Raw genomic sequence first — 22142 nt, forward strand, 5'->3', positions numbered from 1 at the left:
ATAAATATTAGTGACACTATAATTTGGTCTGATAATGAGGTATTCTTACAATGGATTCGTAATGGAAACAGTAAAATTGTGTACATACAAAACAGAGTCGCTGAAATTAATCAGATGCAAGAGAAGTATAATAGTTTGGGTCAGCATATGTTAACATTTAATCATATACCTGGTGAGGAGAATCCAGCTGATTTCTTGTCTCGAGGTTTACCTTATGCTAAATTTGTAAATGCTGTATCATGGTTTAAAGAACTGAGCTGGTTGGTAAATAAAGCTAATTGGCCTGTACAAAAAGTGTATATTGCTCCTGTTGAAATTACTGTCACCACCGCTCCAATATTTTGTCCTTCATTAGCCATTGATATAAATAGGTATTCTTCTTTACCCAAACTAATCAATGTAACTAAGTTGGTGTTTAAATTTCTAAACAAGATGAATATTTCATATAAGTTTTCACATCCTCTTGAATATTGGATAAAGAGGGTACAGGAGGAAATCTATGGAAATGAGATTAAATTGATGATGGAAAGAAAAATTGTGAAAGGTTCCATAATAAAGAAATTGGGGCTGTATTTAGAGAACAATGTAATTAGGTGCAGAGGTAGGTTACAAAATGTTGAATTGGGTGATTATGCTAAACACCCTATCTTACTGCCCAAAACTCATTATCTAACAAATTTAATTGTGCTAAATGCCCATAAAAATGTAATGCATGGTGGGGTAAAAGATACCTTAAATTGTAGTAGGGAAACTTTCTGGATTCCACAAGGACGGCAAAGTGTAAAAAGGGTGATTAAATCTTGTGTAATATGTCGCCGTGTGGATGCCAGATCCTATATGTACCCAGGTCCTCCACCATTGTCAAATGAGCAATTTGAGTCGTTTAGCAACGAACTCCGGCCGGCCGCAGTGTGGAAAATACTGTATATATTTTCCGGTAATACGGTAATTTATAGGTAAATAGATGCCCTATATTGTATTTTTAAAAGAAATATGTTATCGAAAATGGGAAACCTGCAGCTGGGGAGGTTAGTCACCATTGTTAATTTGAATTGGATACAATGTTAGTGTAATGGGTAGGAATTTTCGTGCTCTAGAGGTTAAAATTGGGCTGACACCTCTCAAATAGGAGGCGAAATTGTTGGATGTGCATTCCTGCATAACTTGAGATATCAGGCGACAGGACAGGACAACTCCAGGAACCTCAGATAAGCTGTCTAAATTATGTTTAATTTCTGGCCAGTAAATTCTTCATAAATGTAGGGAAAAGGGGGGGTCCTGTACATGACACATTAATCTCCGGTCAAATTGGTGAGTGATTTTAAGATATTCTCCTTCTGTTAATTATATGTGTATCTATAATCATTTATTAATTTTAATATACAGTCCACAAATTTATATATTTACCAGCATTCCTGGTGTATGTATATTTCATTTAATTAATAGGTCCAGAGCAACTTGTGGATATGACAGTGGTAGGTATCGAAGGGGGACATTTTTTGCGACCTAGGTGTCCCAAATTCCTACTTGTCTAACTGATAAATAATAATTATCTATGTTCGTTTATTGTTATGTAAATAATGATATATTCAGATAAATGTAATTTTCCACACCAGGTATACTCTCATGTTGAGTACTAGTGGTGAAATAGTAGCGGAGTTGAGCGCCTCTAGTGGTGAGTGGTGGCCATGAGAGAGGTTTCTTGAAGGTGGTGGTGAGGGTCTCTTGATCCAAGGAATATGATCAATGCCACCTGGGAGTGAACTTATCTTCCCAAGTGATCTTTGACCCCACGGGTTGAGCGCTCCACCATGTGTAGTACTGATAGTGAGGGTGTGGTAGTGCCATCTAGTGGTGATAGTCAGAGTTAGTTAGGTTGTCAGTGATGGTGTTATAATGAAGATCAGGACAGTGACCAACCTCAAGGACACTTAAGGTCAGTTGAACTTCAGTAGTCGTATAAGGGGGATATGTTGCTCCTCCTCCTGCCGCCCCGCCGGTTTTACCGCTTCCTCATCATTTTAATACACCTAAATAACGTAAGTATTGTCTGGTGACGTATTTGTCAGTACAACAGCAGAGTTGAGCTGCAGCTCCTGGTCCCCACCACCAGTTTGGTCACCAATTTATAAATATTTTAATCTTAATTTTCTAATGTCTTGGAGGGAGGGGGGCGGGGGGTGATTGACCTTAGTGGAGAGGTTTTGATGCGAGGAACTGGAGCTGCTCCCCTTCCTCGGATCAAACAGTAATTCTCACGTTACATAACCCATAATAGTGTATCCAGTTCTGGGCTATTTTGTTCCATTATTGAAAAATAACTTAGTGAAGGTCTCTTGATCCAAGGAACTTGCGCCTTGTGATCCAGATATAGACTTTAATGTTAACAAATTGTTAGTTATTGTGTTTATGTGAAAGAAATATTTATTAAAGAAAAACATTACTATGTTAAACATTAATGTTTATATCAGGCAGTAATGTTACTAGTTTATATTACACGGTAATGTTTATATCAGGCAGTAATGTTACTAGTTTATATTACATGGTAATGTTTATATCAGGCAGTAATGTTACTAGTTTATATTACACGGTAATGTTTATATCAGGCAGTAATGTTACTAGTTTATATTACACGGTAATGTTTATATCAGTAATGTTACTAGTTTATATTACACGGTAATGTTTATATCAGTCAGTAATGTTACTAGTTTATATTACACGGTAATGTTTATATCAGTAATGTTACTAGTTTATATTACACGGTAATGATTATATCAGTAATGTTACTAGTTTATATTACACGGTAATGTTTATATCAGTCAGTAATGTTACTAGTTTATATTACACGGTAATGTTTATATCAGGCAGTAATGTTACTAGTGTATATTACACGGTAATGTTTATATCAGGCAGTAATGTTACTAGTTTATATTACATGGTAATGTTTATATCAGTCAGTAATGTTACTAGTTTATATTACACGGTAATGTTTATATCAGGCAGTAATGTTACTAGTTTATATTACACGGTAATGTTTATATCAGTCAGTAATGTTACTAGTTTATATTACACGGTAATGTTTATATCAGTCAGTAATGTTACTAGTTTATATTACACGGTAATGTTTATATCAGGCAGTAATGTTACTAGTTTATATTACACGGTAATGTTTATATCAGTCAGTAATGTTACTAGTTTATATTACACGGTAATATTTATATCAGGCAGTAATGTTACTAGTTTATATTACACGGTAATGTTTATATCAGTAATGTTACTAGTTTATATTACACGGTAATGTTTATATCAGGCAGTAATGTTACTAGTTTATATTACACGGTAATGTTTATATCAGTAATGTTACTAGTTTATATTACACAGTAATGTTTATATCAGTAATGTTACTAGTTTATATTACACGGTAATGTTTATATCAGGCAGTAATGTTACTAGTTTATATTACACGGTAATGTTTATATCAGTAATGTTACTAGTTTATATTACACGGTAATGTTTATATCAGTAATGTTACTAGTTTATATTACACGGTAATGTTTATATCAGTAATGTTACTAGTTTATATTACACGGTAATGTTTATATCAGTAATGTTACTAGTTTATATTACACGGTAATGTTTATATCAGTAATGTTACTAGTTTATATTACACGGTAATGTTTATATCAGTAATGTTACTAGTTTATATTACACGGTAATGTTTATATCAGTAATGTTACTAGTTTATATTACACGGTAATGTTTATATCAGTAATGTTACTAGTTTATATTACACGGTAATGTTTATATCAGTAATGTTACTAGTTTATATTACACGGTAATGTTTATATCAGTAATGTTACTAGTTTATATTACACGGTAATGTTTATATTAGTAATGTTACTAGTTTATATTACACGGTAATGTTTATATCAGGCAGTAATGTTACTAGTTTATATTACACGGTAATGTTTATATCAGTCAGTAATGTTACTAGTTTATATTACACGGTAATGTTTATATCAGGCAGTAATGTTACTAGTTTATATTACACGGTAATGTTTATATCAGGCAGTAATATTACTAGTTTATATTACACGGTAATGTTTATATCAGTCAGTAATGTTACTAGTTTATATTACACGGTAATGTTTATATCAGGCAGTAATGTTACTAGTTTATATTACACGGTAATGTTTATATCAGTAATGTTACTAGTTTATATTACACGGTAATGTTTATATCAGGCAGTAATGTTACTAGTTTATATTACACGGTAATGTTTATATCAGGCAGTAATGTTACTAGTTTATATTACACGGTAATGTTTATATCAGGCAGTAATGTTACTAGTTTATATTACACGGTAATGGTTGTATCAGGCAGTAATGTTACTAGTTTATATTACACGGTAATGTTTATATCAGTCAGTAATGTTACTAGTTTATATTACACGGTAATGTTTATATCAGTAATGTTACTAGTTTATATTACACGGTAATGTTTATATCAGGCAGTAATGTTACTAGTTTATATTACACGGTAATGTTTATATCAGTAATGTTACTAGTTTATATTACACGGTAATGTTTATATCAGGCAGTAATGTTACTAGTTTATATTACACGGTAATATTTATATCAGTAATGTTACTAGTTTATATTACATGGTAATGTTTATATCAGTCAGTAATGTTACTAGTTTATATTACATGGTAATGTTTATATCAGTAATGTTACTAGTTTATATTACACGGTAATGTTTATATCAGGCAGTAATGTTACTAGTTTATATTACACGGTAATGTTTATATCAGGCAGTAATGTTACTAGTTTATATTACACGGTAATGTTTATATCAGGCAGTAATGTTACTAGTTTATACACGGTAATGTTTATATCAGTCAGTAATGTTACTAGTTTATATTACACGGTAATGTTTATATCAGTCAGTAATGTTACTAGTTTATATTACACAGTAATGTTTATATCAGTCAGTAATGTTACTAGTTTATATTACACGGTAATATTTATATCAGGCAGTAATGTTACTAGTTTATATTACACGGTAATATTTATATCAGGCAGTAATGTTACTAGTTTATATTACACGGTAATGTTTATATCAGGCAGTAATGTTACTAGTTTATATTACACGGTAATATTTATATCAGTAATGTTACTAGTTTATATTACACGGTAATGTTTATATCAGTAATGTTACTAGTTTATATTACACGGTAATGTTTATATCAGTAATGTTACTAGTTTATATTACACGGTAATGTTTATGGTTATAATGTGAATGTTTTGTTTCAGGTAACTGAGGAGTGCTGTGCCTGGCTGTGTCTGCTGCAACATTGATCAACACAGCAACATTGATCAACACAGCAACATTGATCAACACAGCAACATTGATCAACACAGCAACATTGATCAACACAGCAACATTGATCAACACAGCAACATTGATCAACGCAGCAACATTGATCAGTCTGAGGAGTGGAGACACACTAGTAAATAATCTGACCCGTAACACTTAGTGTTATATGGAGATGCAGCAGCTGGAGACGTAGTCAAAGATGGGCGGGGCCCACTTACAAGGTATTTCCAGGTTATAAGTCCACTGAAGTTTGATTATTGAAGAAGTTAATAATTGTATTAAGTGGGAAGAGTATAGGAAAGATTGTAAGTAATTGATATCAAGAGTAGCTTAGTGGGAAGTATTAGTTTATATCTCGACCAGAGATGAAATCTCTGGCCAGGAAATAATGAGGAATGTATTCTGTAGGTTACCTTGAATGGGGTTTACCTGGAGAGAGTTTCAGGGGTCAACGCCCCCGCGGCCCGGTCTGGTGGAAATAAAAATTAGATACCTGGAGGTTATTCCGGGGATCAACGCCCCCGCGGCCCGGTCCATGACCAGGCCTCCCGATGGATCAGGGCCTGATCAACTAGGCTGTTAGTGCTGGCCGCACGCAGTCCAACGTACGAGCCACAGCCCGGCTGATCCGGCACTGACTTTAGGTATCTGTCCAGCTCTCTCTTGAAGGCAGCCAGGGGCTTATTGGCAATTCCCATAATGCTTGATGGGAGGCTGTTGAACAGTCTTGGGCCCCGGACACTTATGGTGTTTTCCCTTAGTGGTTGTAAAGCTTAGAATTAGACTGATTAGATTTTAGGAAGTTTTAGTTAATGACATATATTATGCAGCCTCCCCCCCCCCCCATCCTACAAGATTGTAGGAAGCAGAGATGAAATGTGTAAGTGATGTATCGTGGCTCAGTTGGTAGTTGTATCAACTGAAGAACAGAGATTCGATCCCGGGCACAAGTGGGCATGTTCCCGTATATCCATTGGCACTGTTCACATAAAGGAGGAACACTGCAGCAGGCTTACTGGTAGGGGTCACATCCTGGGGGAGTAAATACCCAAAATATAGATGTCATAGACTTGATTGTGTAATTCTGTGTTAATCTACCGGGTTAATAATTATACTGAGATAGTTTAGTGTGGAGAGAGTAATGGTAGAGGTCTTGATGCCGGCTGTAAGAAAAGACTACTTAAATCAGACATATCCATTATTAAGACATAAGAAAGGAGCACTGAAGCAGGCCTATTGACCCATGCTAGGCAGGTCCATCTCTCAACCACTCATTTGTCTAACCTATTTTTACAACTACACAGCCAGAGTTTTAGCTTCACATGACGGGATAAATTTTCCTTAGGCAGAATATATTATAGCCGGAAAAATCGTTAACGGTTACTCAGAAATGTGGAATTAACCACATCTTCCTATTTTCCGTAGTGTTGTAGAGGGCCTGGCCAAGTAAGTTTATGCTTTGAACTCCCCAAAAAATATTTTCAGTAGTGTAGCCTTGTGGGTTTAGCGCTCAATGACTTCCGAGTCTGTATTAGAGCGTCTTTGGGGGGGGGGGCGCATTTGTTTTGAATTTGGGTTATACAGTATATATTTACAGAGACTTTGTAGACCCCCTTGATCTTACCTAGACCCCCTTGATCTTACCTAGACCCCTTTGATCTTACCTAGACCCCTTTGATCTTACCTAGACCCCTTTGATCTTACCTAGACCCCCTTGATCTTACCTAGACCCCCTTGATCTTACCTAGACCCCCTTGATCTTACCTAGACCCCCTTGATCTTACCTAGACCCCCTTGATCTTACCTAGACCCCTTTGATCTTACCTAGACCCCTTTGATCTTACCTAGACCCCTTTGATCTTACCTAGACCCCCTTGATCTTACCTAGACCCCCTTGATCTTACCTAGACCCCTTTGATCTTACCTAGACCCCCTTGATCTTACCTAGACCCCTTTGATCTTACCTAGACCCCTTTGATCTTACCTAGACCCCTTTGATCTTACCTAGACCCCTTTGATCTTACCTAGACCCCTTTGATCTTACCTAGACCCCTTTGATCTTACCTAGACCCCCTTGATCTTACCTAGACCCCTTTGATCTTACCTAGACCCCTTTGATCTTACCTAGACCCCTTTGATCTTACCTAGACCCCCTTGATCTTACCTAGACCCCTTTGATCTTACCTAGACCCCTTTGATCTTACCTAGACCCCTTTGATCTTACCTAGACCCCTTTGATCTTACCTAGACCCCCTTGATCTTACCTAGACCCCCTTGATCTTACCTAGACCCCCTTGATCTTACCTAGACCCCTTTGATCTTACCTAGACCCCTTTGATCTTACCTAGACCCCTTTGATCTTACCTAGACCCCTTTGATCTTACCTAGACCCCTTTGATCTTACCTAGACCCCTTTGATCTTACCTAGACCCCTTTGATCTTACCTAGACCCCTTTGATCTTACCTAGACCCCTTTGATCTTACCTAGACCCCTTTGATCTTACCTAGACCCCTTTGATCTTACCTAGACCCCTTTGATCTTACCTAGACCCCGCTTGATTTTACCTAGACCCCTTTGATCTTATGTAGACGCTTTAATCTTACATAGGCTCCCCTTGATCTTACCTAGATTCCCCTTGATCTTACCTAGATTCCCCTTGAGCTTACCTAGAACCCTTGATCTTACCTAGACCCCCTTGATCTTACCTAGACCCCCTTGATCTTACCTAGACCCCCTTGATCTTACCTAGACCCCTTTGATCTTACCTAGACCCCTTTGATCTTACCTAGACCCCTTTGATCTTACCTAGACCCCTTTGATCTTACCTAGACCCCTTTGATCTTACCTAGACCCCTTTGATCTTACCTAGACCCCTTTGATCTTACCTAGACCCCTTTGATCTTACCTAGACCCCTTTGATCTTACCTAGACCCCCTTGATCTTACCTAGACCCCCTTGATCTTACCTAGACCCCTTTGATCTTACCTAGACCCCTTTGATCTTACCTAGACCCCTTTGATCTTACCTAGACCCCTTTGATCTTACCTAGACCCCTTTGATCTTACCTAGACCCCTTTGATCTTACCTAGACCCCTTTGATCTTACCTAGACCCCTTTGATCTTACCTAGACCCCTTTAATCTTACCTAGACCCCCTTGATCTTACCTAGACCCCCTTGATCTTATCTAGACCCCCTTGATCTTACCTAGACCCCCTTGATCTTACCTAGACCCCCTTGATATTACCTAGACCCCTTTGATCTTACCTAGACCCCTTTGATCTTACCTAGACCCCTTTGATCTTACCTAGACCCCTTTGATCTTACCTAGACCCCTTTGATCTTACCTAGACCCCCTTGATCTTACCTAGACCCCCTTGATCTTACCTAGACCCCCTTGATCTTACCTAGACCCCCTTGATCTTACCTAGACCCCTTTGATCTTACCTAGACCCCCTTGATCTTACCTAGACCCCTTTGATCTTACCTAGACCCTTTTGATCTTACCTAGACCCTTTTGATCTTACCTAGACCCCTTTGATCTTACCTAGACCCCTTTGATCTTACCTAGACCCCTTTGATCTTACCTAGACCCCCTTGATCTTACCTAGACCCCCTTGATCTTACCTAGACCCCCTTGATCTTACCTAGACCCCCTTGATCTTACCTAGACCCCCTTGATCTTACCTAGACCCCCTTGATCTTACCTAGACCCCTTTGATCTTACCTAGACCCCCTTGATCTTACCTAGACCCCCTTGATCTTACCTAGACCCCCTTGATCTTACCTAGACCCCTTTGATCTTACCTAGACCCCTTTGATCTTACCTAGACCCCTTTGATCTTACCTAGACCCCTTTGATCTTACCTAGACCCCTTTGATCTTACCTAGACCCCTTTGATCTTACCTAGACCCCTTTGATCTTACCTAGACCCCTTTGATCTTACCTAGACCCCTTTGATCTTACCTAGACCCCCTTGATCTTACCTAGACCCCCTTGATCTTATCTAGACCCCCTTGATCTTACCTAGACCCCCTTGATCTTACCTAGACCCCCTTGATCTTACCTAGACCCCCTTGATCTTACCTAGACCCCCTTGATCTTACCTAGACCCCTTTGATCTTACCTAGACCCCCTTGATCTTACCTAGACCCCCTTGATCTTACCTAGACCCCCTTGATCTTACCTAGACCCCCTTGATCTTACCTAGACCCCTTTGATCTTACCTAGACCCCTTTGATCTTACCTAGACCCCTTTGATCTTACCTAGACCCCCTTGATCTTACCTAGACCCCTTTGATCTTACCTAGTCCCCCTTGATCTTACCTAGACCCCCACTGATCTTATCTAGACCCCCACTGACCTTGCCTAGACCCCCACTGACCTTACCTAGACCCCCACTGACCTTACCTAGACCCCCACTGACCTTACCTAGACCCCCACTGACCTTACCTAGACCCCCACTGACCATACCTAGACCCCCACTGACCTTACCTACACCCCCTTGATCTCTCCTAGAACCCCTTGATCTTACCTTTTCCTCCCGTCATCCCCCCTTGCGCCGCCACTGCTCTGCAAATTAGTAAGGCCTATACCTGGAGTATGCTGCATAGTTGTGGTATGTATGTATGTACAATTATTTAGTTTCTACTATCAAAATAACTTATAGAATTGGGTGGTGTTAAGTAGGATAGGTAAGGTATATAACTGGAGCATCTGCTATATGCATTATGAATGCATATAGCAGGGGAGAGTAATCTCCCCTGAAGACATAGATTACGTAGAACTGTTGGCCTGGGAACCCACCAACGACCTTCAGTAGCTGTCTGCAATCTGTTATTGCACGTGGTTTCCGTGGGGATGTTGGTGGGTTCCGGGCTTTGGGTAGTGGTTGTGGTGGGTGTTCTACGTTTTTTATGTCTTTGGCAAGTCTAGTGTTGCTTTGTTCACCAAGTTCACAAAACTGACACTTGGGGAGGAAACTTTAGACGTTTCGGTATAACCTGGGTTGTTTTGAGACTATTTTCGACTGTACCTGACCTTAGTTTTGGTACCTTTTTTCTTGGCCCACATTTCTCTTTTATTATGTTTTTACATAAATGTTGTACAATACCAGGTTGGTAAGAGACATTGTGGCAGGTATCGTTATTCATGAAATGTTTCGTTTGGGGAGTAGACTTTATCTGCCGACTACAGAGGTGACAGCAGTCTTGGAGAGTTAATTTTGAGCTCTACCTTCCAACCTTGATAAAAGATGGTTAGTCTCTTAGCCAGTCTTTTTATTTACTATTAATTTCTTAACTAACATTGGCCAGCAGGAATATTGGAGTTTTTGTCATGTCTGTTGTAAGCTCCTGTTGAACTTTATTATTGAAGGTTAACTTGTCGCAATTTCCCCACTGTTTTTTGTACTGACTCTATTTCAGCTACGAATATTGTTACTAACTTAATATTACTACTATTAATGTTACTACTACCTCTACTACTACCAGGACTTACTGCTGGACTGACTACCAACACCTCTATTATTGCCAGTACTATTACTACCACTATTAACATTATCACTACCACCATTGGTATTACTACAAATCTTACCAGTGCTACCTACACTACTACTGTTATTATTACTACTGCTTTTACTGCTACTGTCTATACCACTACTACTGTTTCTTGAAACTTGGTCGCCTGACGTTCTTTGTAATTTCACCCCCCCCCCTTCCATGGTTTTTGCTACCTGTCTTGTGGTCTATTATACTTTTTGACCCTTGGTCTGACTTGATCGTCTCGAATTGCTTCTCCATTGATGGTTTCCGTAAGTGTAAGTAGTTTTATATATTTAGGTAGTTTAGAATATAACTGGATAATCTGCTATATGCATTATGAATGCATATAGCAGGGGAGAGTAATCTCCCCTGAAGGCATAGATTACGTAGAACTGTTGGCCTGGGAACCCACCAACGACCTTCAGTAGCTGTGTGCAATCTGTTATTGCACGTGGTTTCCGTGGGGATGTTGGTGGGTTTCGGGCTTTGGGTAGTGGTTGTGGTGGGTGTTCTACGTTTTTTATGCCTTTGGCCAAACTATGCAAAGTTTACACTTTCATTATTTTGGAAAATTTAAGCGGCGTTCAGGTTCCTTTAAATGTAAAGTATTAGCGTTCAGAATTGCAGTTGGTCTGATAGTTTGTAAATAGTGAAGTCTAACACTTCTGGCAGCAGACATTAATGATGAGAATAATGAAAACCTCCGAACTGAAGTGTTAATCGGCAGAAAGGATTCACTAACATCTGATGCTGATGAGTATAGTTTGGGGGGGGGGGTGATTTAGACTGGTATTAATGAGACTAGGTGTAGACAGCCTGTAACATAGGATTATTAACCCTGCTGGGTTAGAAACCCAGAAAAATAGAGGTAGAGAGAGTGGGGGCTTGAATGTAGTGGTCCTCAGGTTGTTCCTAGGATCCCAGCCATAACTGGCAAGTAAGGTAGGTTATGAATTCAGGCTAGCATATTAGTGTGTTAGGAAATTGGTATGCGGCAGACCTGCAACTGGTTAGATAACCCATAGTGTTGGTTGTTAGTCTAGTGTGCTATGAGGGACGTGGAAGTGTAGGGTTAGTTTAGTTTTAGTTTAATATGCACCCCAGGGGAAATAGTGATCCTACCTACCTTCATGTTAAATTTGGATGCCCTTCAATGGGTATCTTGGTACTAGTGAATTATTATTATTATAATCAAAAAGAAGCGCTAAGCCACAAGGGCTATACAACGCTGCAGGGCAGGAAGGAAGCGATGGCATCAGGTGGCAAATGGGAGATGGATGAGTAATAGGTTACGGATAACAGCGGGGCAGTGGATGGTGAAAGGGTAAAGGGCAGCAAGAGACTGAACTAGAAAGGGCTGAGGGGAGTGCAAAAGTTATCATCGTCAGAGTTTGTGGAGTAAATCAGTCGTTGTCAAGAAGTCAATGAGAGAGTCAGGATTAAAGGAGGGTCCATCAGCAAGAAGGGAAGGTAAAGAGAGAGTAGTAGAACGAAAACGACGTTGGAGGTAAATTCTGCGTGCTCGTTGATAGAGAGGGCAGTCTAACAGAATGTGGCTAATCGATACTGGAACTTGACACTGCTCACAGAAAGGAATAGGGTGCCTCTCCATGAGATACCCATGAGTAAGACGAGTGTGGCCAATGTGAAGGCGGGAGAGAGTGGTCTCCCAACCTCGGCACTGATGACAAGAAGACGGCCAGTAACCTATGCTCGGTTTAATAGAATGAAGTTTGTTACCGAGCAGAGTTGACCGACGTTGTTGCCAACGGGTGTGAAGGTGGGTAGCTATTGCAGCAAAATAGTCTAGAAATGGAACACCTCTATAGGAAATTGGTAGGTCATGTACTGTTGACCACGCAGCAGTGTCTGCCTGTTCATTGCCCTGTACGTCGACATGACCAGGGACCCAACAAAAAACAATATCTTTATGCTTGCTAGAGATACGGCGTAGCCAAAGTTGGAAACGGAGAACTAGGGGGTGAGATGTATCAAATTTTCGTATAGCCTGCAGAGCACTAAGGGAGTCTGAGACTACCACAAATGATGACACAGGCATAGATGCGATACGAATAAGTGCTGCAAGAATGGCATACAATTCAGCAGTAAAAATGCTAGCCGAAGATAGTAAATGCCCTCGCACGACGCTGTCCAGAAACACTGCTGCGAATCCGACACCGTCTGAAGACTTAGAGCCATCTGTGTACACAGCGATGGCATGAGAATGAGAGTGGAAGTGATCAAGAAAAAGAGAGCGGGAAGCCACCATATGCAGTTGGGCTTTCGAGCAAGGGAGTGAGAAAGAACAGACCCGAACAGCTGGAACTTCCCAGGGTGGTAGGGAAAAGTGAGATGCTACATGAACATATAAAGGTGGTAACTGAAGGGAAGACAAGAGCGAATGTAGACGTAGAGAAAAGGGACGGAGCAAACAGGGGCGGCGAACAAATAAAGAATGTCTACTAATATCGGTGACCATTCTATAAATGGAAGGATTGTGGAGATCGTGAGTGTACATAGTAGCGACGGCAATGGGCATCACGGCAATCAGACAAGGATGGAACATTTGCTTCTGCATAGAGGCTCTCGACAGGGGAAGAGCGAAAAGCACCAAGGCATAAACGTAATCCTTGGTGATGGATGGGGTTAAGGCTAGAGAGAGTAGCAGGAGAGGCAGCTGAATAAATCTGGTCACCATAATCGAGTTTCGATAAAACGAGGGCTGAATGTAGGCGAAGCAGAGTTCGACGATCGGCTCCCCATGAAAGATGAGCAAGGGTTTTAAGAAGGTTTAGCCGGCTGTGACAAGTTGCCTTCAGAGAGGTAATGTGAGGTTTCCAGGATAACCTACAGTCAAAGAGAAGGCCTAGAAACCTGACTGTATCACGTTCGGGGATACGAGAGCCATAGAGATACAAAGGATGATCGGAGATGACAGAGCGTCTAGTGAAAGTAATTTGGTGAGTTTTGGTACTGGAAAATTTAAACCCATGTGTGGTAGCCCAAGTGGAAACATGGTCGACCGCATGCTGGAGAGAAACTGCAATGAGATGACAGCGCCTGCACAAGCAATAGCAAAGTCATCAACATAGAGTGATGACCAAATATTGGGTGGAAGAACAGAGGCCAAATCATTTATAGCAAGGAGAAAAAGTGTTGTGCTCAGAACACATCCCTGAGGGACACCTTCAGCTTGGACAAAGTCCGGGGAAAGCACATTATCGACTCGAACACGGAAGTGTCTGTCAGTTAAAAAGTTCTTAAGGAAGGATGGTAGATTGCCTCAGAGGCCTAAGGAGTGGGCTTGGGCCAATATATTATACCTCCAAGTTGTGTCATATGCGTTCTCAAGGCCAAAAAATATGGCAATAACTGGGTGATTATTTGCAAAGGCATTACGAACATATGTATCCAAGCGTAGTAAGGGGTCTATGGTAGAACGGCCCTTACGAAAGCCATATTGACTAGCGGAGAGACTGTTGTGCATCTCTAAATACCACATTAAACATCGATTTACCAGACATTCCATCACTTTGCAAACTGCACTAGTAAGAGCGATGGAACGATAGTGGGAGGCATCATGTCCTGTAGTACCCGGCTTGGGGAAAGGGAGAACAATGGCAGATTTCCACAGCTGGGGAAGAACTCCTTGTGCCCAAATAAGATTGAAGAGGTGTAAGAGGACTACAAGGGCTGACTGATGTAAATGTTGTAACATAAGAATATGAATGTCGTCAGGTCCAGCTGCCGATGATCGGCAAGCTGAGAGTGTTACCTCCAGTTCCTGAAGTGTAAAAGGCACATTATACTGGTTTTCTCTGAGAGAAGAAAAGTCCAAGGGTACTAACTCTCTGGCAGACAATGAGGAAAGAAACGAGGGGCATAGATGGAGCCCCCGGGAAATACGGACCAGATGAGTGCCAATTTCAATGGCAACGTCAAGAGGGTTTGCTACATCAATACCGGCGACCCGTAGAACAGGAGCCGGGTCAGGAGAGCATTTACCACTCAATTTCCTCACTTTTTTCCAGACTGCACTCATAGAGGAAGCAGAGGTGATGGTGGAAACAGTCTCGCCAGCAAATGCGTTTAGCATCACGGATGACACGGCGAGCGATTGCACGCTTCTGCTTAAAATCAAGAAGTCTCTCATTGGTTCTATTGTATTGGTACCTGCCCCATGCAGTGCATTTCAAATGTACTGCACGAGCACAAGCAGGACACCACCAAGGCACGCACTTCTGAGAATGCTTGCCTGAGGTTTGGGGTATAGAATTAGAAGCTGCGGTATAAACTGACGTCGAGAAGAGGTGTAGGAGCTAATCAATGGAGGATGAAGAAGGAACCTCACTAAAAGCAGTGAGCTGCGAGTAAAGGTCCCAATTTGCCCAATCAAATTGCCAGCGAGGGCTACGGAAAGGTGGTGAATATGAAGGAGAAGTAAGAATGATTGGAAAATGATCGCTGTCATGTAAGCCCAGTAGAACAGACCAGGTGAAGTCTAGTGCAATGGAGGAAGAGCAGACTGATAGATCGATGCAAGAGAGAGTATGAGTACGAGGATCAAAATGGGTGAGAGTACCTGTATTTAAAACATGGAGGGGGCAAGAGGCGAGAAAAGCCTCCAACTGGATGCCACGTGAGTCACAATGAGACCCCCCCCCCCAGAGGAAATGGTATGCGTTAAAATCACCAAGTAACAGAAGTGGTGGTGGTAAGGATGAAACAAGAAAGGCAAAGTCTGGGATAGAAAATGCTCGAGAAGGAGAGAGATATAAAGAACATATTGTAAACCACTTATTCAAGTGGATACGGGCTGCAGTGTAATGCAGCGAGGTATGGACAAATAGTTGACAGTACGGAATATCATTGCGTAGAAGAAGGGCACTTTCATTAAAGGTCCCATCTGAGAAAGGATCCGAAGAATACAATAAATTAGAGCCTGAGATAGGTTGGAAAACAGCCGAGTGTAATTTTGGTTCTTGTAAGCAAGCACCAACAGGGGAAAACCTGGAAAGCAACATCTGAAGCTCACCCCGATTACCCCTGAGGCCGCGGATATTCCACTGTAAATATGCCATGATTGGCGATGAAGAAAATACCAGGAATCTGTAGGGAAAGGCACCTACGGACTAGAGGGGTTAGAAAAGTCAACGTGTGGTGGCATTGGAAGACGTTCAAGCAGCGAAAGAATGGAGCGTTGCGAAGAATGGGGTTGTGAAGATGGAGGAGAGGGAAGAGAAGGAACAGGAAGTGAATCAGTGTCCATTGAAGGTTTAGTCTCTGCAATATATTCTGAAATGGCTTCAAGTGTTTCTGAATTCAAAGATGTATGGGAGACCATATTGGAGGTAGAAGGGGGAGGGTGAGTAAAGATTGGGACAGTAATGGACTGTACCAAAGTAGAGGGGGAGGGAAGAGTGTAAGGGACTGGAGATGAAGTGTGGGGGGGGACAGAAGAGGCAGAAACCTGGGAGGTGGCAGAAGAGGGAGAAACTTGGGAGGGGACGGGGGTGGAAGGCATAGTACGAGGAGGAGGGTGAATCTCCACACTTGTAATAGAGCCAGAGAGAGGGGAAGAACTGGGCACAGAGACTGGAAAGGTAAAGTGTGGAGGTGGAAGAAGGAAAGGAAGGGGCAAAAAAGATTTGAGCAATGTGGATTTTTTGGACTTTTGAGAAGTAGAGGGGCAATTGGTATAAGGTGTCATATGAGGTCTTGTCGATAGTGGGGCTTGTGAGGAAGGACGTGAAGATGTGAGAACAGACTGAGTTGTAGTCGGGACATCAGAGCCAAGGACAGCAAAAGGATTAGATGCCGGAGTGGCTATGGGAGGGGTAACAACAGAGGAGGCTGCAGAAGAGGGGACCCCAGCAGTGGGGGGATGTTTTGAAACACGAGAATGAGAAACACGGGGTAGTCTCCCTTGGAGGCGGAGATGAGTAACTGCCATAGCATAAGGGAGACCTTCTGCCTCTTTGAGGCAACGAATTTCATGTTCATTTAAGTAGACCTGGCAACGGCAGGAGTACGAAGGGTGAGCTTCATTACAATTAAGGCAAGATGGAGGTTGACTGCAAGATGTATTAGAATGGTCGTCGGCACCACAGACTGGGCATTCAGCTATAGATCTGCAATATTTCGCTGGGTGACCAAAACGCCAGCAATTTCTACACTGTTGCGGTGTAGGTATCACCTTTCGAACTTGTAACCAACGTCCCGCGACATATACAGAGGACGGGAGTTCTCGGCTGTCAAAAGTTAAACAAGCCACATTGCAAGGGTAACGTCTCCGCCCCCGGGCAGGAAGGACATAAGTGTCTACTTTGAGGATTGGGAGATCCTGGAGTTCCAGCTGTTCAAGAATGCCATTGCCACATGACTGGAAATTCTGTTGGACTATGGTATGGGGCAGAATGACAGTACCACTACAAGAATTGAGAGAAAGATGTTTTTCAATAGTGATAGGAGTAGTATCGATATTCGAAAGGAGAGAAAGATCATGAGCTTGGGTAGCATTCTGGACAGTGACGACGCGCGTACCGCTCTTGAGAGCATGAAATGAAATATCTCTACCAATATGATGAAGGAGCGCTTTGCCAATACTATGGTCAGAAAGATCGACTTCTTCTGCCTGTCTTAAAGTAAAGAATTTAGTCCATTGTGTGGTCCGAAACTGAGCATGGAGAGGGAGTGCATGACATGTCGGTCTTTTCCGAGTAGAATGGGAAGGTAACGAAGGAGCATCATCAGGAGATTGATGTTGGCGTTTAGGAGTAGGACCGGAGTTGGTCCGGCGTGAAATGGGCTGGCGATTCGAAAATTGCCGTACCGTAGAGGGAGAGGCCGAAAGCATAGTCAAAGGAGAGCGGAGGTCAGACAAATCGAAGGAGTTAGTCTAAGCCCCGGTACCTGAAGCAGGTGAGGAAACAGCACCAGCAAGAGGTACAGGGGCATCAGGAGTGTCCGAAGAGTAGTCTAAAAACAAGGCAGGGTCAGAATGGGGTGCGGTATCAAGAAGGGGCCCGGGGGTAGTGGGTTCATGGATTGGGTTCTCCATGGTTAGGTTACTCCTTTTCTTTGCTTTTTTTGTTTTTAAGAAAAAAAAAAAAGAAAAGAAAATAAAAATAAAAGAGTAAAAAAAGGGGGGAGCGGGGAGGAATAGTTCCCAGGAGGAATGAAAGGGCCGGAAATCTCCCTCTGCGCCCAAGAGGACCTCAGCACCGCTAGTAGCGCAGATGCAGCATGGAACTCGTGCCATACCCTACCCTTCATGCCAGTAAACCAGCAATCCGGGATAGCAACCTCACATCTGCCGAGCTACCTCAGTGGACAAAAGAGAGGGCGGCTGGATATCCGCCACAAAGCATACCTCCTTCGGCCACCACCCCCAGAATCCGAAAGGTGGCTTCCAGAGATACACCCGTCGCCCAAAAGACACCCAAAGCTACTCCGGGATACCAAAGAGGGATCGGGACATCCCCAGGCGATACAGATTCCACGGCAAACTACGCCACCGCCAGGAACCTCAACGGAATGGGATGGACCCCGGTATCCTTTCCCCTACCTAGGAATTAGCGCGCCTGTGGGAGAAATCCTGAAGGGCAAAAGGAAGGGGTGGGGAGGAGGAGGAGGAAAGGAAAAAAGGGGAGGATGGGATAGGGAGGGGGGGATTGGGGGTAATTAGGTTTGGTCTGAGGAAAGAGACTGACAGATGTGATTCCTCAGACCAAGAGCCTCTTCACAACAAGGAGCCCCCCTTGAAGAGGGGTACTAGTGAAGCTATCTTCATGCAACTTGTAAGTACACCCCCCTTCCTTGGATCAAACCTGATTGCCTAACATTCCCCAAACTGTGTATAACCCCTATGGATATATCTGTTATCTAGTTATGGGAAATTTTGTTTGGGTAAACGTGCATGTATGTAAAATTATTTGAATGGGGGGGGGGGGGAGTGGTAAACTCTCAGGGGACAGGTCGATGAAAGTCAATCAGGTTTGAATCAGAGGAGAGTAGTGCAAGTTGACTAAGATTTTTATTTTTCCTGTTAGGCGCCCTATAATTAGGGGATAGAAGTAGGTTTGGCTAGGTTGTATATTACAGAATTTACCCTCCAATTTGTTTAATCGCCGCAGAATCCTCCTGACAGAACAGTGGAATCAAGAGGCGATCATAATAGCCTGTGTTGGAAGTGTTTTATTTTCACTGTAGTGTTGCGACACGGGGCAGTGGAGTCTTGTACAACACTATTAGCTTCCTGAAAAATAAGGTCGTGAAATTTAAAAATATAATAATAATACAATCAAAAAGAAGCGCTAAGCCACAAGGGCTATACAGCTTTAAAAATGTATAATACCTCAAACTACTAATAATGGCAGTATTGAGGCTCTCTGCCTCATTACTACTATTGCTAGTAGGGTTGGGGTGGGTGTATTTTTTTTTTTTCCTCGAGCTTTGAGCTCCCGAATTGTGTGAATGTTGTCCTCCTGCTGACAAATACAGCAGTTGAGGCTTGTCTGTTTCCTTTTTTTATTTTGTTCCTTGAACACCTTTGTGTGTGTTCATTGAACATTGCTGTGATAAAGAAAGACATTTTATTATATTTAATGCTCTTAACTTTATCGAATCTCGTAGGTTGAAGATGTCCGTGTTGTGGGCAGCTGCTGTGTGGTGAAGACCGTGTTGTGGGCAGCTGCTGTGTGGTGAAGACCGTGTTGTGGGCAGCTGCTGTGTGGTGAAGACCGTGTTGTGGGCAGCTGCTGTGTGGCGAAGACCGTGTTGTGGGCAGCTGCTGTGTGGTGAAGACCGTGTTGTGGGCAGCTGCTGTGTGGCGAAGACCGTGTTGTGGGCAGCTGCTGTGTGGTGAAGACCGTGCTGTGGGCAGCTGCTGTGTGGTGAAGACCGTGTTGTGGGCAGCTGCTGTGTGGTGAAGACCGTGCTGTGGGCAGCTGCTGTGTGGCGAAGACCGTGTTGTGGGCAGCTGCTGTGTGGCGAAGACCGTGTTGTGGGCAGCTGCTGTGTGGCGAAGACCGTGCTGTGGGCAGCTGCTGTGTGGCGAAGACCGTGCTGTGGGCAGCTGCTGTGTGGCGAAGACCGTGCTGTGGGCAGCTGCTGTGTGGCGAAGACCGTGTTGTGGGCAGCTGCTGTGTGGCGAAGACCGTGTTGTGGGCAGCTGCTGTGTGGCGAAGACCGTGTTGTGGGCAGCTGCTGTGTGGCGAAGACCGTGTTGTGGGCAGCTGCTGTGTGGTGAAGACCGTGCTGTGGGCAGCTGCTGTGTGGCGAAGACCGTGTTGTGGGCAGCTGCTGTGTGGCGAAGACCGTGCTGTGGGCAGCTGCAAGTCTTCAGAGATGTCATCACCAGCAGCAACACGCCAAAACAATGTCTGCAAAGATAAAATGTATGGACATTACTAATTATTCATGAACTGCAGTAAACAATAGTTTGAATTCTTACTATGTATTTAGAATGCTTCCTTCAATATTTTGTAGAAAGAAAAAATTGCTAACATATTTACAAAGCTGACCTATCAAAAATTACCATGAAATTTGAGTAATCCAAGTTTTAAAATTACCAGAGGTTGATGGACCTGGAAGAGCTGGAGGTGTTGATGGTGTGGTGGATGGCAGAGGAGTGACTAGTGGCGCCACTATTCTTGACCTCCATGACTAAATGGCGCCATTGACCTGGAGGAGGGGGGGGGTGATGACGTCAGTGGTTGTTTGTGGGGAGGGGGAAGGTCGTTAGGGGAAGGGTCGAGGGTTGGCTACTGGCGGAGGTGTTTGGGGGTGAGTAGTTAGTTGTTACTGGTGGGAGGGTGATGGGGAGGGGGGATGGTTGTCACTTAATAATTACTAAGGGACTAACACAGTCTTGTTACTTTGTGTTAACGTGGCTTGAACCTTGATATTTGAAACGCCCTGGACACTAACCAAAAGACCCTCGTTTGCCACATTCGTAATTCTAATGAACAATGTCAATGAACTCATGTTGAAAACCGTCTCCATGTTGGGCTTACGTATTTGACATCTCTTGTGGGTTTAGTGTTTAGTTTTCATCAAGGCTGGATTTAGACCTGGAGGGGGAGGACCCTCAACATGGAAATTAAATTGAATTACAAATAAGAAATGAACTAAAATGAATGATAAACAGCAGTTTTCGAGAAAAAAAAGTTAGGTTTCGAAGGAGACGTCTGATTTTATTTTTTCTGAATTTTATTGACTTTAAGAATAATTGACTATAATTTTCCATCAACACTATATAAGAATTACCGATGTGTATTTATTTATATCTTTGGTGTCACGCTTTCGGTATCTATATATGTGGTCCCTTGTGGCTTAGCGCTTCTTTTTTGATTATAATAATAATAATATATATGTGGTGGCAGTTAGACTTCACCTGGTCTGTCCTCCTGGTATTACATGACAGTTTAGTTTAATATCTTTATTATGCACCCCATACCCATGGTGTGGGCGGTAGTCAAAAGATTACAAAGGTACATAATGGGTCCAGGGACTGGACCCCAAAGTTATGATAGCTGAACTAGTTACAAAGGTAATGAACTCCAGGTAAATCTGGTCACAATCATGGCAAGTTACAAAGGTAATGAATCAGCCTCACTCCTATACATGGTTACAGTCATGAACAAATTACAAAGTAACGAACACTGATACGCCCACACCTGGTCACAATTGTAATGCAGCGATCATTTATCCATCATCCTTCCTTCTCCTTTGTATTCACCACTTCTTCGTAGCCTACGCTGGCAATTTGACCGTGCAAATTGGGATCTTTACTCGCATCTAGCTGCTTTTAGCGAGGCTCTTTCTTCGTCCTCCATTGATGAGCTTTTACACCTCGACCTCAGTCTTAACTGCAGCTCCACATTCTATGCCCCTAACCTCGGGCAAGCATTCTCAGAAGTGCCTGCCTTGGTGGTCTCCTGCTTGTGCTCGGGCAGTACGTTTGAAACGCGCTGCATGGGGCAGGTAGCGGTACAACAGAACCATTGAGACTTCTTGATTTTAAGCAGAAGCGTGCGGTCACTCGCCATGCAAGATCCGTTGGCATGGCCGACGCGGCAGGTAGTGTAGCGGGCTAACTGCGGGATTTTCAAGGATAGGTCCTGGTCAAAGAGGCTGACCAGGTCCCTACTTAACAGAACTCAGTGTGAATGCTTTGAGAAGATACCAGAGCAGCGAACGGACATCCCAGTGCATCGT

General features: G+C 42.5%; 1 long non-coding RNA gene across 1 annotated transcript; it reads left to right on the top strand.

Annotated features, from left to right (window-relative positions):
- The first annotated feature begins 1948 nt into the window (after positions 1-1948).
- Positions 1949-20612, top strand: LOC138854922 (uncharacterized). Its single transcript, XR_011394095.1, has 4 exons — positions 1949-2039; positions 5316-5600; positions 19557-20320; positions 20498-20612. It is a non-coding gene; the product is annotated as an uncharacterized lncRNA (long non-coding RNA).
- The last annotated feature ends 1530 nt before the right edge of the window (positions 20613-22142 follow it).

This window comes from Cherax quadricarinatus, chromosome 75, assembly GCF_038502225.1.
Source record: "Cherax quadricarinatus isolate ZL_2023a chromosome 75, ASM3850222v1, whole genome shotgun sequence".
Classification (NCBI taxonomy): domain Eukaryota; kingdom Metazoa; phylum Arthropoda; class Malacostraca; order Decapoda; family Parastacidae; genus Cherax; species Cherax quadricarinatus.